The sequence below is a fragment of the Elephas maximus genome, chromosome 6 (genome assembly GCF_024166365.1).
Source record: "Elephas maximus indicus isolate mEleMax1 chromosome 6, mEleMax1 primary haplotype, whole genome shotgun sequence".
NCBI lineage: Eukaryota > Metazoa > Chordata > Mammalia > Proboscidea > Elephantidae > Elephas > Elephas maximus.
In genome coordinates, this window is record NC_064824.1 from 68,843,619 (window position 1) to 68,860,074 (window position 16,456).

At 40.5% G+C, this 16,456-nt stretch overlaps 1 protein-coding gene across 1 annotated transcript in view; it reads left to right on the forward strand.

Annotated features, from left to right (window-relative positions):
* The window catches only part of MYO3B (myosin IIIB), a 575,113-nt gene that overhangs the window by 536,432 nt on the left and 22,225 nt on the right, over window positions 1-16,456 (forward strand).

Genomic DNA, 16,456 nt, shown 5'->3' on the forward strand with positions numbered 1-16,456 from the left:
ACTTGTTGAAATAAAAATTCTATTGTGTGATGTGCCTTAAGTGATCATGCTTATTTTATTTATATTTTTAAAGGGCAGGGGCCAGAGTCATTTAGCAAAACAGAATCCCCAAAAGCCAGCTCCTGAAACAACATTTACTGCAGCAAATGTCACCATTTGCACAAAATGGGGAATCGCAGACAGTGGGTTGTATGGGAACTCTAGGTTGGGACTGGAATCAGGAGTAATTCAGTATCTGAGAGCTACCTTCCTGGGGGTGGGGAAGGACAAGATAGAAGAATTCAAAAGCCTCCTACTACCGTTTTTGTGTCTACTAAAGACATCACATTAAAAAGACTTTTTTTTCAATCAATAACTTTTATACATCTTTGAAAATAGCACAATTAATTTTCATATACCATCCCTTTTCATAAGAAACTTTTTGGAGTCTACCTCCCTATAGCTTCAGTGAAGGCCTTGTGGAATTATTTTGCTTTGCTACCGAGAACGTGCAGACTGAAGCAGGGTTTTCTTCCCCGTGTGATCCTTCATCCAAATGTACAGATTTCAAATTTCATGAATCAGTGTTTGAGTCCCATTTCCTCCTTTGCCCAAGAATCCTTCTTAAAGAGTAGAAAAACATGCTGTCTTTACCATCCTAGTGGATCTCCCCACCGGACTCTCACAGACACTGAGTCTTATCCATATACCAGCAGTGGAAGCCAGGTGACACCTCCCCTTAACACCTGGGCAGGAAAGGAGAACCTGGATAAGCCACTCCTTCCCTACAAAACTGCACTTCCACTGATTAACATAGACACTGATGCATCATTTCATCTGTCACCCAGTCCATCCTTTGGCCCAGGCCCCATGAACCCAAAAATCTTACAAAGAAAAGAATATTACTGGCCAAGCCAAACGTGGTGGAGCAAGAACCACCCCTGGTGTGTATTTGCATCAGGGTATTTGTGTGACATATCCTCAGACCTTGGGAAAGGAAGTCCAGCAGCACTGGTGCTCGGGACCTTAGGGACAGCCCTACTGTTCCTTTTAATTCATACTTCATACTTTCCAGCATGCTATGAAAAAACCAGTTGCCAGTGAGTTGACTCCGACTCATGGTAACCACATGTGTGTTGGAGTAAAACTGTGTTCCATATTTTCAATGATTGATTTTTCAGAAGTAGATTGCCAGGCCTATCCTCTGAGGCACATCTGGGTAGACTTGAACCTCCAACCTTCACTTAGCAGCCAAGCTAAGCATTTGTACCATCCAGGGATTATAGTGTATTTATTCATTATGTTTATTGTTTGTCATGTTTATCATTCCACTAGCTGGTAAGCTTCTTGAGGGCAGAGAATTTTGTTCACTACCATAAGCCACTACTTTCTTAGCAGAGCGTAACCCAAGGAAGATGTCTTCCTTCTCACTTTGCAAAAGATACAAACACTGTCTTTTTAAGAACTGGAGGCACCCACGGCCTGAACAGACCTGTCCTTGGTAAGGGTAGTGGTCCATGCAGAACATTTGGGATCAGGGGCAACAACTTAGCTTGGTGGACAGGCCAGTCAAAGCCCGTTAATCTGGCAATGGGGAAGAAAGGACCATGGGCTAGCCTCCCTTTCCATCCACCTCCCAACTGCTCTCACAGCCCAGGTTTTTCAAGCTCTCACAAACTATTCTATGTACCAATACCAGATTAATCTCTATTGATACCACTCCTATACTCAGTAACTACTTTTCAGAAGCATGAAAACAAGCTTTCATCAACTTTTGGTGTGGAGCACTGGACATAATCCAGCCTGCTAGCCCTGAGCTCACACCCTTCAGGGATCTGAGTTCATCCTGGCACTGACTGGTAGGCCTTCACATCATAGGCTGTTCAGTTGATAACCTTAAGCTAGCTCTCTCTAGCCGGCCTTGCATGCAGGTCACCACTGGCCACTGGCCCAAACTCAGGCTGCCCTACTCACCCCATGCTCTCATTGCTTATCCCACTGTATTCTGGGCTTCTCTCCTTCTCACCTCTGGGCTTCATCCCTTCAATGAGCCTCCATTTCTCTTGAAGTCTTCTTGAGTGGAGCCCCTTGTGGCTGGACCAGAGGACCGGAGTAAGGGTAGAGTCAACACTTTGCTAACTTCCCATTGCTCCCCATGCTGTCCAGCTATGCCTATACCCCTTGATTACCCTTCATTGCTGTCATCTACTCACCTCCTCCTGGTCACTTCCTCACATTCAATGAATATTTGGGTATTTAACTTACTTGTCTTTTCCATTCCAAATCTCACCATCAGCTGGAGTCATTTCCAAAGCCATCCATCCATCTCCTAAACTTCCCTGCTTCCTACCCCTTCACTCCAATGACCTTCATCTCCTTTCCACTGCAGGCATCTACTTCCATGGCTACAACTTGATCCCTTAGGAGCTGCTCTCCACGAGACCACTGTCTGCTTTCCTTCCAGCTCTCTCACTCCCACCACAGCTGCTCTTCAGCTGCCTTCCAAGCTCTACTGGCTTCCCTTTTCCCTGCCTCAGCCCAGACCAGAGGTCAGTCGCTCTGACAGACCTCTTGGTCCCTTCACCCGCTACCCAGAACACCTAAGCTCCAGATTACTTCTTTTTTCTGCTGCTGCTGCTGCTAAGGACTCCTAGTGGTACAGTGTTTAAAGCGCTCGACTGGTAACCAAATTTCGGCTGTTGGAACCTACCAGCCACTCCAAAGGAGAAAGATGTGACAGCTTCTGTAAAGATTACAGCCTTGGAAACCCTGTGGGGCAGTTCTGCTCTGTCCCGTATGGTCACTGTGAGTCAAAATCAACTTAATAGTAATGGGTTTCTACTGTTGCTACATCTAAGCTCTTAAGAGCTACTGCCTAAAAGCCTACCTATGCAGATAACTCACAAAATAATCATCTCCAATCCCAGCTAGGCCTGTAACACTCTCCTGTAATACCAGTCACGGGTCAGGACCCATTTCCACACGCTTTTGCACCTATTTCAAGCTTTCACCACTCTCTTTGGTTCCCTTGCTCTCCCAGTGTAATGTAACAATAGTGTAGGTGGAACAGTAGGACCAAGTGATGAGCATGGGCCTTGGTGCCAGATGAACCCTGGGTTCTACTCTGTGCTGCGTAGTTGAGTAACTCTGGGTAAGTTACTAATCCTCCCTGAACCTCAGTTTCTTCTTCTGCAAACTGAAGATTTTAATAATAACTTTATAGGGTTGCTGAGAGGATTAAATGAAAGAATTCCCATGAGGCACCTAGTACAATGCTTGGCACATAGCAGGCCACTCAATACACAGTAGTTACTATGATGGTGATCTTTATTACCATGAGCAGACACATTCCTTGACTATCTTTTGAGAGAAGAGAGCCCACAAGATAGGAACTCCCTGTCCTTCCAGGAGAGACCTCCAAATGTTAAATCCGTCTGCACCCATCGTGAGCTTCTTCCTCCCATTTCCACAGACAAGTTGCAGTCCCGTCTTTACCAGGGGTTAATACTTCTCACTGTGCTCTAGACCAGAGTTTCTCAAACTTTGATATCCATACAAATCACCTAGGGATCTTGTTATTATGCAGATTCTGATTCAATAGGTCTGGGGCAGGCTGAGATTCTACATTTCTAACAAGCTCCCTGGTGATGCTGCTGCTCCTGGTTCATGGAGACCTCACTTCTAGTACAAGGCTCTATATCATATCCTCTCCTCCTGGCTTAAGACCACAACTTCATCATTTCCCCCTCTCTCTCAGTCCTGACTCTCACAGACTACACAGGCTCAAGTGTCCATCATCTTTATAAAGTTCCTCTTCTCTTTACAGCCAAGCTCCTTGAAAGACAAACTCCTTGAAAGAGTAACTCATACATAAGGAAGCCTGAACTATTTAATGGTCAAAAAAATCAGTAATTCCCAATGTTGCAGTGTGGCTAATTCTAAGTTTCTGTCTCCTACCCTACATTATAATCTCCTTGAGGATAGAAATTGTGCCTTAGTCTTGCACAAGGCCTTACTTTAAAATCTTCTCCTTTAATTAGAAATCAAAGTGATGGTTTTGGGCATGAAAAGAGTAACTTTTAAATATCATGTAAAGTGATACATGCAAATATTTTTTAAAAAGAAAAAATCTCAACTAATACAAAAAACTGTACAGTAAAAAGTAACTTTTTCTCTCAAGCCTTACCCCAAGATCCTCTTAACAGAGTCAGTTTCTTATCCCATTAATATGCAAGCAAATCAACATGTGTGTTCATGTAAATGACACTTCAAGATGATAAAGCCTACAGTCACTAAAAGCATCAACCAAAACCAAAGCGACTGCCACTGAGTCAATTCCAACTCATAGTGACCCTATAGGACAGAGTAGAACTGCCCCATAGGATTTTCTAGGCTGTAGTCTTTATGGAAGCAGACTGCCATATCTTTCTTCCTTTGAGTGGCTGATGGGTTCAAACCACTGAACTTTCAGTTAGCAGGTGAGCACCTAACCGCTGTGCCACCAGGGCTCCTTTAAAGCCTCAAAACCATCCTAAAAATTCACTTTACCAACAATCGTCCATACAAAAACAGTGGAAAAAATCTTTTATGATATTTTAATATGACCTTAAGCAGTAGGCTTCAAGTTTGAATATTTTTACCAAACAATTTATTTAAAAGAAACCTATCTATTGCCAGGAACCGAATAATTTTGATCAGTGTTGGGTGTCCATTATTTAAAAGTTATATTCATGTTATTTGCTGCCATCAAGTCGGTCCCCAACTCATGATGACCACATGTACAATGGGACGGGCCATTGTGATCCATAGGGTTTTCATTGGCTGATTTTCAGAAGTAGATCACCATGCCTTTCTTCCTAGTCTGTCTTAATCTGGAAGCTCCTCTGAAATCTTTTCAGCATCATAGCGACATACAAGCCTCCACTGACAGATGGGTGGTGGCTGCGTATGACACGCATTGGCCAAAAATTAAACCCATGTCCCCCACGTGGAAGGCAAGAATTCTACCACTGAACCACCAACAACCTCACTTATGTTCATGTAATCACACTTACATACCCAAGAAAAGTGCAAGTTTCCTGGAGAATGAAAAGAACCATCCAAATCAGTCTGATCCCAAGTATAGAACTTCAAGGAGAGGATTTATCCATGTTGTTGTTTTTAGGTGCCATTGAGTCAGCTCCAACTCATAGCGATCCTGTGTACAACAGAACAAGACAACTGTCCAGTCCTGCACCATCCTCACAATCATTACTATGTTTGAATCCATCGTTGCAGCCACTGTGTCAGTCCATCTCATTGAAATCTTCCACTTTTTCACTGATCTTGTACTTTACCAACCATGATGTCTTCTCCAGGGACTTGTCCCTCTTGATAACATGTCCAAAGTACATGAGACAAAGTCTTGCCATCCTTCCTTCTAAGAAGCATTCTGGCTGTACTTCCTCCAAGACAGATTTGTTCATTCTTCTGGCAGTCCACGGTATATTCCATATTCTTTGTCAACACCATAATTCGAAGACATCACTTCTTCAGTCTTCCTTATTCATTGTCCAGCTTTTGCATGTACATGAGGTGATTGGAAATACCATCACTTGGGTCAAGCACACCTTAGTCTTCAAAGTGGCATATTTGCTTTTTAACATTTTACAGAGATCTTTTGCAGCAGATTTGCCCAATGCAATATGTCATTTGATTTCTTCACTGCTGTTTCTATGGGCGTTGATTGTGGATCCAAGTAAAATGAAATCCTTGACAAGTTCGGTCTTTTCTCCATTTATCATGATGTTGCTTATTGGTCCAGTTGTGAGGATTTTTGTTTTCTTTATGTTGAGGTATAATCCATAGTGAAGGCTGTAGTCTTTGACCTTCATCAGTAAGTGCTTCAATTCCTCTTCACTTTCAGCAAGTAAGGTTGTGTCATCTGGATATTGCAGGTTGTTAATGAGTCTTCCTCCAATCCTGATGCCACATGCTTCTTCATATAGACCAGATTTTCAAATTATTTGCTCAGCATACAGATTGAGTAAGGATACAACCCTGACGTACACCTTTCCTGATTTTAAGCCACACAGTGTCCCCTTGTTCTGTTCAAACAACTGTCTGTTCGTCTATGTACAGGTTCCACATGAACACAGTTAAGCGTTCGGGAATTCCCATTCTTCCAGTGTTATCCGTAATTTGTAATGATCCATCCACACATTGAAACGCCTGTGCTTAGTCAATAAAACACAGGTAAACATCCTTCTGGTATTTTCTGCTTTCAGTCAAGATCCATCTGACATCAGCAGTGATATCTCTCGTTCCATGTCCTCTTCTGAATCCTGCTTGAATTTCTGGTAATTCTGTGTTGATGTATTGCTGTGACCGGTTTTTTTAATTGTCTTCAGCAGAATTTTACTTACATGTGATGTTGATGATATTGTTCGATAATTTCCATATTCTGTTGGACCATCTTTCCTTGGAATGGGCAGAAATATGGATCTGTTCCAGTTGGTCAGCCAGGTAGCTATCTCTCCAGTTTTCTTGGTATAGGTAAGTGATCACTGCCAGTATTGCATCTGCTTGTTGAGACATCTCAATTGGTATTCCAACAATTCCTGGAGACTTGTTTTTCACCAACGCCTTCAGTACAGCTTGGACTTCTTCCTTCAATACCGTTGGCTCTTGATCATGTGCTACTTCCTGAAATGGTTGAACTTTGACCAGTTCTTTTAGGCACAGTGATTCTGTGTGTCCCTTCCATCTTCTTTTGATGCTTCCTTCATCGTTCAATGTTTTGCCCATAGAATCCTTCAATACTGCAACTAGAGACTTGAAATTTTTCTCTAGTTCTTCCAGCTTGAGAAATGCTGAGCGTGTTCTTCCCTTTTGGTTTTCTAACTCTGGGTCTTTGCACATTTCATTATGATACTTTGTCTTCTGAAGCCATCCTTTGAAACCTTCTGTAAAGCTCTTTCACGTCATCATTTCTTCCATTCACTTTAGCTGCTCTACATTCAAGAGCAAGTTTCAGAGTCTCTTCTGACATCCATTTTGGTCTTTTCTTTCTTTCCTGTCTTTTTAATGACCTTTTCATTTCTTCATGTATGATGTCCTTGATGTCAGCCCGCAACTCATCTAGTCTTCAGTCATTAGTGTTCAGTGTGTCATATCTTTCTTGAGATGGTCTCTAAATTCAGGTGGAATATTCTTAAGGTTGTACTTTGGCTGTCATGGACTTGTTTTAATTTCCTTCAGCTTAATCTGAACTAGCATAAGAGCAATGCATGGCCTGTTCCACAGTCAGCCCCTGGCCTTGTTCTGACTGATGAGATTGAGCTTCTCCATCATCTTTTCCACAGATGTATTCTATTTGATTCCTGTGTATCCATCCGATCTAGCGAGGTCCACATGTCTAGCTGCATTCATGTTGTTGAAAAAGGAATTTCCAGTGAATAGGTCGTTGGTCTTAGAAAATTTCTATCATGCAATCTCCAGTGTCATTTCTATCACCAAGGCCGTATTTTCAAACTACTAATCCTTCTTTGTTTCCAACTTTCACATTCCAATCACCAATAATTATCAACGTATCTTGATTGCATGTTTGATTTGTCCCTGCCTTTTTTTTTTCTATTATATCTAAAGTGTTCTATCTCTGAGGATTTGCATGTCTCTTTTTAAACAGGCTTTGTTCTGTGTGATGAGACCTTTACATAAAACATTCTCTGATAAGCTGGCCAATTATGGGCATAAATTTGTCCAAAATTTAGGATAGGATGATTAAAAATAACCCATATTCAACTCTCAGAATCTTGCATTTCTGCTGGACTTCTGGGCCCCTTGATTACTCCTCCAAATGATGCCCACTGCCTAGAGAAGCAGCCAATATCCCCTAGCCCACCCACTCTAGCGACCATTCCTGAGGCTGCAGGGTGCTAGATCTTCTCTGTTACTTTTTCCTGTGCCCCAGGCATCTAGAAACTTGTCAAAAGCTTCACGGGGATAATTTTAACTAGTATTCATTCTTAATAATATCAGAAAGGTACAATCAGCATCTAACAACAAATACAGTCCTGAACACTTTTCCTCATACTGGCCACTTAGATATCAAAACTAAAGGTATACTGAAGACTAAAGTTAAAACCACACAGTAATGAACTGGAATGCAGATTCTTTGTAAATTCAACTATAATATTAACAATTCCTACAATGAGATTAGAAGCCCGTTCTGCAGTAATATCGTGATATATCCTAAAGATCGCATTGTAAGCCATCCCTATTCTGTAAGTCTAGCAATTTTTGATCAAAAGAAATAAAATTATTATAAACCTTTTCATTTATTTATTTTTTCCTTCTTATATTTATAGATAAGGTCAGGGGAAGGGGATCACCAAAGTATAAAACAAACAAAAGAAAGAAAAGTTATCAACAATGTAAGCCAAATCAGTGACCAGGTAAATGCAATATGACACCCATGACTGCCACCTCCTTATATAAGTTGCCTTAGGAAGTGATTCCCAGGCTCATTGTATACTGTGTAAAGTTACAACTTTAAATGGTCAACTTAGGCACAGCCTAGGTAAAGCTATTTGGTTTCCTCCTTTCAGTCACAGATCTTAAGGAGCCCTGGTAGTACAGTAGTTAAGCACTTGGCTGCTAACCAAAAGGTCAGCAGTTCGAACCCAGCAGCCACTCCACAGGAGAAAGATGTGGCAGTCTGCCTCCATAAAAATTACAGCCTTGGAAACGCTGTGGGGCAGTAATACTCTGTTCTATAGGGTTCCTATGAGTTGGAATCGACTCGACAGCAGTGGGTTTAGGCTTTTCTGGTTTAGCCACAGATTTTATTGTAGTATGTGAAATACAACTAAAGGTGTTATCTGGTATGAGCCCTGCCTGCACTTCAGGTCTCACAAATGCCAGTTACCTCATTATACACACACCACATATGTTACCATCACTAGCCAATATCAAAGCATTAAACAGAATTTTCTGGATGTACACTCAGGCCTGGGCTGGTCCCAACTCTGGGGCTAATAACTGGTCCACCACTACCAAGGATCAACCTGGAAATGTGGCTGCCTGGCCCTACTCTAAAAAAGGAAAGACCTTCCTGAAATAACATAATGGTTCATGTTTGTATCTTCAAGAAGGGGTCTCCATGAAGCCTTTGTTTGTTTGTTTTAATCCAGCTTCCACAGCCTCTTTCCTTCCAGATGGTGCTGGAACCAAGCCTGTCAGAGACCCTTAGTCTCCTGCTGCCTCTTAATGCTGGTCCTTGATTGCCAATGACCCCTGGCTGGACTGGCTCCCCAACCCATTTAACCCCTCTCTGCTGGGTTGCCATATCCTGCAGGGTTAGAGGCAGTGAGAGCCGGAAATGGGATGGTGCCAAGCCAGCCAGGGCCTCTCACCTTTTCAGAGCTAGTGGCTCATTTCCTGGCACCAGCACAATGTCCAAGATCCCTCCAGTGAAGAACTCATGTTAATATGACTTTCTCTGTATTGTCAGGTGAATGCTACCAGGCTTCTGATCGTTAAGGCTTTATTTGACAGAGCCAAGATAACTGAGTCCTTGTAGGAATGTTTCTTTTAGGGTCCAAGGGTTGAAGACCATTCATATGAACCCCCAGAAACATGTTCGTATGGAAACTTAAATTGTACTGGAACTATCTTTTAGTCTGGTCAAATTTAGTGGTCAAAAAGCTTGTGTGTGCAAGATGGCGGACTAGGTGGACGCTACCGCGCATCCCTCTTGCAACAAAGACTCGGAAAAACAAGTGAATCGATCACATACATAACAATCTACGAACCCTGAACAACAAACACAGATTTAGAGACGGAGAACGAATAAATACGGAGAGGCAGCGATTGTTTTCAGAGCCTAGAGCCAGCGTACCAGTCAGCGGATTTTCTGGAAAAACTAGTTTCCCAGTGATGGCTCGGAGACAGCAGTCCATGTCAAACCACTTAAAGAAGCAGACCGTGACAGCTTCTCCAACCCCCTAAACAAAAGAATCAAAATCTTTCCCAAATGAAGATACAATCCTGGAATTATCAGATACAGAATATAAAAAACTAAGTTACAGAATGCTTCAAGACATCACAAACGAAATAAGGCAAACTGCAGAAAAAGCCAAGGAACACACTGATAAAACTTGAAGAACTCAAAAAGATTATTCAAGAACATAGTGGAAAAATTAATAACTTGCAAGAATCCATAGAGAGACAGCATGTAGAACTCCAAAAGATTAGCAATAAAATTACAGAATTAGACAACGCACTAGGAAGTCAGAGGAGCAGACTCAAGCAATTAGAATGCAGACTGGGACATCTGGAGGACCAGGGAATCAACACCAACATAGCTGAAAAAAAATCAGATAAAAGAATTTAAAAAAATGAAGAAACCCTAAGAATCATGTGGGACTCTATCAAGAAGGATAACCTGCGGGTGATTGGAGTCCCAGAACAGGGAGGGGGGACAGAAAACACAGAGAAAATAGTTGAAGAACTCCTGACACAAAACTTCCCTGACATCATGAAAGACGAAAGGATATCTATCCAAGATGCTCATCGAACCCCATTTAAGATTGATCCAAAAAGAAAAACACCAAGACATATTATCATCAAACTCGCCAAAACCAAAGATAAACAGAAAATTTTAAAAGCAGCCAGGGAGAAAAGAAAGGTTTCCTTCAAGGGAGAATCAATAAGAATAAGTTCAGACTACTCAGCAGAAACCATGCAGGCAAGAAGGGAATGGGACGACATATACAGAGCACTGAAGGAGAAAAACTGCCAGCCAAGGATCATAAATCCAGCAAAACTCTCTCTGAAATATGAAGGTGAAATTAAGATATTTACAGATAAACACAAGTTTAGAGAATTTGCAAAAACCAAACCAAAGCTACAAGAAATACTAAAGGATATTGTTTGGTCAGAAAACCAATAATATCAGATACCAGCACAATACAAGGTCACAAAACAGAATGTCCTGATATCAACTCAAATAGGGAAATCACAAAAACAAACAAATTAAGATTAATTTTAAAAAATAAATAAATAACAATACACATAACAGGGAATCATGAAAGTCAATAGGTAAAAGATCACAATAATCAAAAAGAGGGACTAAATACAGGAGGCATTGAACTGCCAGATGGAGAGTGATACAAGGCGATATAGAACGATACAAGTTAGGTTTTTACTTAGAAAAATAGGGATAAATAATAAGGTAACCACAAAAAGGTATAACAACTCCATAACTCAAGAAAACCGTGACAACTCAACTAACATAAAGTCAAACACTATGAAAATGAGGATCTCACAATTTACTAAGAAAAACGCCTCAGCACAAAAAAGTATGTGGAAAAATGAAATTGCCAACAACACACATGAAAAGGCATCAAAATGACAACACTAAAAAATTATTTATCTATAATTACGCTGAATGTAAATGGACTAAATGCACCAATAAAGAGACAGAGAGTCACGGACTGGATAAAGAAACACCATCCATTTATATGCTGCCTACAAGAGACACACCTTAGACTTAGAGACACAAACTAAAACTCAAAGGATGGAAAAAAATATATCAAGCAAACAATAAGCAAAAAAGAAGAGGAGTAGCAATATTAATTTCTGACAAAATAGACTTTAGACTTAAATCCACCACAAAGGATAAAGAAGGACACTATATAATGATAAAAGGGACAATTGATCAGAAGACATAACCATATTAAATATTTATGCACCCAATGACAGGGCTGCAAGATACATAAGTCAAATTTTAACAGAATTGAAAAGACACCTCCACAGTTATAGTAGGAGACTTCAACACACCACTATCGGAGAAGGACAGGACATCCAGTAAGAAGCTCAATAGAGACACAGAAGACCTACTTACAACAATCAACCACTTGACCTCATTGACTTCTACAGAACTCTCCACCCAACTGCTGCAAAATATACTTTTTTTTCTAGCGCACATGGAACATTCTCTAGAATAGACCACATATTAGGTCATAAAACAAACCTTTGTAGAGTCCAAAACATCGAAATATTACAAAGCATCTTCTCAGACCACAAGGCAATAAAACTAGAAATCAATAACAGAAAAAATAGGGAAAAGAAATCAAATACTTGGAAAATGAACAATACCCTCCTGAAAAAAGACTGGGTTATAGAAGACATCAAGGAGGGAATAAGGAAATTCGTAGAATGCAACGAGAATGAAAATACTTCCTATCAAAACCTCTGGGACACAGCAAAAGCAGTGCTCAGAGGCCAATTTATATCGATAAATGCACACATATGAAAAGAAGAAAGAGCCAAAAGCAGAGAACTGTCCCTACAACTTGAACAAATAGAAAGTGAGCAACAAAAGAACCCATCAGGCACCAGAAGAAAACAAATAATAAAAATTAGAGCTGAACTAAATGAATTAGAGAACAGAAAAACAATTGAAAGAATTAACAAAGCCAAAAGCTGGTTCTTTGAAAAAATTAACAAAATTGATAAACCATTGGCTAGACTGACTAAAGAAATACAGGAAAGGAAACAAATAACCCAAATAAGAAACGAGAAGGACCACATCACAACAGAACCAAATGAAATTAAAAGAATCATTTCAGATTACTACGAAAAATTGTACTCTAACAAATTTGAAAACCTAGAAGAAATGGATGAATTCTTGGAAAAACACTACCTACTTAAACTAACACTTTCAGAAGTAGAACAACTAAATAGACCCATAACAAAAAAGAGATTGAAACGGTAATCAAAAAACTTCCAACAAAAAAAAGCCCTGGCCCGGACGGCTTCACTGCAGAGTTCTACCAAACGTTCACAGAAGAGTTGACACCACTACTACTGAAGGTATTTCAAAGCATAGAAAAGGACGGAATACTACCCAACTCATTCTATGAAGCCACCATCTCCCTGATACCAAAACCAGGTAAAGACATTACAAAAAAAGAAAATTACAGACCTATATCCCTCATGAACATAGATGCAAAAATCCTCAACAAAATTCTAGCCAATAGAATCCAACAACACATCAAAAAAATAATTCACCATGATCAAGTGGGATTTATACCAGGTATGCAAGGCTGGTTTAATATCAGAAAAACCATTAATGTAATCCATCACGTAAATAAAACAAAAGATAAAAACCACATGATCTTATCAATTGATGCAGAAAAGGCATTTGACAAAGTCCAACACCCATTTATGACAAAAACTCTTACCAAAATAGGAATTGAAGGAAAATTCCTCAACATAATAAAGGGCATCTATGCAAAGCCAACAGCCAATATCACTCTAAATGGAGAGAACCTGAAAGCATTTCCCTTGAGAACGGGAACCAGACAAGGGTGCCCTTTATCACTGCTCTTATTCAACATCGTACTTGAAGTCCTAGCCAGGGCAATTAGGCTAGACAAAGAAATAAAGGGTATCTGGATTGGCAAGGAGGAAGTAAAGTTATCACTATTTGCAGATGACATGATTATATACACAGAAAACCCTAAGGAATCCTCCAGAAAACTACTGAAACTAATAGAAGAGTTTGGCAGAGTCTCAGGTTATAAAATAAACATACAAAAATCACTGGGATTCCTCTACGTTAACAAAAAGAACACCGAAGAGGAAATAACCAAATCAATACCATTCACAGTAGCCCCCAAGAAGATAAAATACTTAGGAATAAATCTTACCAAGGATGTAAAAGACCTATACAAAGAAAACTACAAAGCTCTACTACAAGAAATTCAAAAGGACATACTTAAGTGGAAAAACATACCTTGCTCATGGATAGAAAGACTTAACATAGTAAAAATGTCTATTCTACCAAAAGCCATCTATACATATAATGCACTTCCGATCCAAATTCCAATGTCATATTTTAAGGGGATAGAGAAACAAATCACCAATTTCATATGGAAGGGAAAGAAACCCCGGATAAGCAAAGCATTACTGAAAAAGAAGAAGAAAGTGGGAGGCCTCACTCTACCTGATTTCAGAACCTATTATACAGCCACAGTAGTCAAAACAGCCTGGTACTGGTACAACAACAGGCACATAGACCAATGGAACAGAATTGAGAACCCAGATATAAATCCATCCACGTATGAGCAGCTGATATTTGACAAAGGACCAGTGTCAGTTAATTGGGGAAAAGATAGTCTTTTTAACAAATGGTGCTGGCAGAACTGGATATCCATTTGCAAAAGAATGAAACAGGACCCATACCTCACACCATGCACAAAAACTAACTCCAAGTGGATCAAAGACCTAAACATAAAGACTAAAACGATAAAGATCATGGAAGAAAAAATAGGGACAACCCTTGGAGCCCTAATACAAGGCATAAACAGAATACAAAACATTACCAAAAATGATGAAGAGAAACCCGATAACTGGGAGCTCCTAAACATCAAACATCTATGCTCATCTAAAGACTTCACCAAAAGAGTAAAAAGACCACCTACAGACTGGGAAAGAATTTTCAGCTATGACATCTCAGACCAGCGCCTGATCTCTAAAATCTACACGATTCTGTCAAAACTCAACCACAAAAAGACAAACAACCCAATCAAGAAGTGGGCAAAGGATATGAACACACATTTCACTAAAGAAGATATTCAGGCAGCCAACAGATACATGAGAAAATGCTCCCGATCATTAGCCATTAGAGAAATGCAAATTAAAACTACGATGAGATTCCATCTCACACCAACAAGGCTGGCATTAATCCAAAAAACAAAATAATAAATGTTGGAGAGGCTGCGGAGAGATTGGAACTCTTATACACTGCTGGTGGGAAAGTAAAATGGTACAACCACTTTGGAAATCTATCTGGCGTTATCTTAAACAGTTAGAAATAGAACTCCCATACAACCCAGAAATCCCACTCCTCGGAATATACCCTAGAGATACAAGAGCCTTCACACAAACAGATATATGCACACCCATGTTTATTGCAGCTCTGTTTACAGTAGCGAAAAGCTGGAAGCAACCAAGGTGTCCATCAACGGATGAGTGGGTAAATAAATTGTGGTATATTCACACAATGGAATACTACGCAGCGATAAAGAACAGTGACGAATCTCTGAAACATTTCATAACATGGAGGAACCTGGAAGGCATTATGCTGAGCGAAATTAGTCAGAGGCAAAAGGACAAATATTGTATAAGACCACTATTATAAGATCTTGAGAAATAGTAAACCTGAGAAGAACACATACTTTTGTGGTTACGAGGGGGGGAGGGAGGGAGGGTGGGAGAGGGTTTTTTATTGATTAATCAGTAGATAAGAACTGCTTTAGGTGAAGGGAAAGACAACACTCAATACATGGAAGGTCAGCTCAATTGGACTGGACCAAAAGCAAAGAAGTTTCCGGGATAAAATGAATGCTTCAAAGGTCAGCGGAGCAAGCGCGGGGGTCTGGGGAACATGGTTTGCGGGGACTTCTAAGTCAATTGGCAAAATAATTCTATTATGAAATCATTCTGCATCCCACTTCGAAATGTGGCGTCTGGGGTCTTAAATGCTAACAAGCAGCCATCTAAGATGCAGCAATTGGTCTCAACCCACCTGGAGCAAAGGAAAATGAAGAACACCAGGCCCACATGACAACTAAGAGCCCAAGAGACAGAAAGGGCCACATGAACCAGAGACCTACATCATCCTGAGACCAGAAGAACTAGTTGGTGCCCGGCCACAATCGATGACTGCCCTGACAGGGAGCTCAGCAGAGGACCCCTGAGGGAGCAGGAGATCAGTGGGATGCAGACCCCAAATTCTCATAACAAGACCAAACTTAATGGTCTGACTGAGACTGGAGGAATCCCGGCGGCCATGCTCCCCAGACCTTCAGCTGACACAGGACAGGAACCATCCCCGAAGACAACTCTTCAGAAATGAAAGGGACTGGTCAGCGGGTGGGAGAGAGATGCTGATGAAGAGTGAGCTAATTATATCAGGTGGACACTTGAGATTGTGTTGGCAACTCTTGCCTGGAGGGGGGATGGGAGGATAGAGAGAGAGGGAAGCCGGCAAAATTGTCAAGAAAGGAGAGACTGAAAGGGCTGACTCAAGACGGGGAGAGTAAGTGGGAGTAGGGAGTGAGATGTATGTAAACTTATATGTGACAGACTGATTGGATTTGTAAACGTTCACTTGAAGCTTAATAAAAGTTATTATAAAAAAAAAAATAATAATAAAAATAATAATTTTTAAAAAAAAAAAAAAAAAAAAAAAAAAAGACCACCTACAGACTGGGAAAGAATTTTCAGCTATGACATCTCAGACCAGCGCCTGATCTCTAAAATCTACACGATTCTGTCAAAACTCAACCACAAAAAGACAAACAACCCAATCAAGAAGTGGGCAAAGGATATGAACACACATTTCACTAAAGAAGATATTCAGGCAGCCAACAGATACATGAGAAAATGCTCCCGATCATTAGCCATTAGAGAAATGCAAATTAAA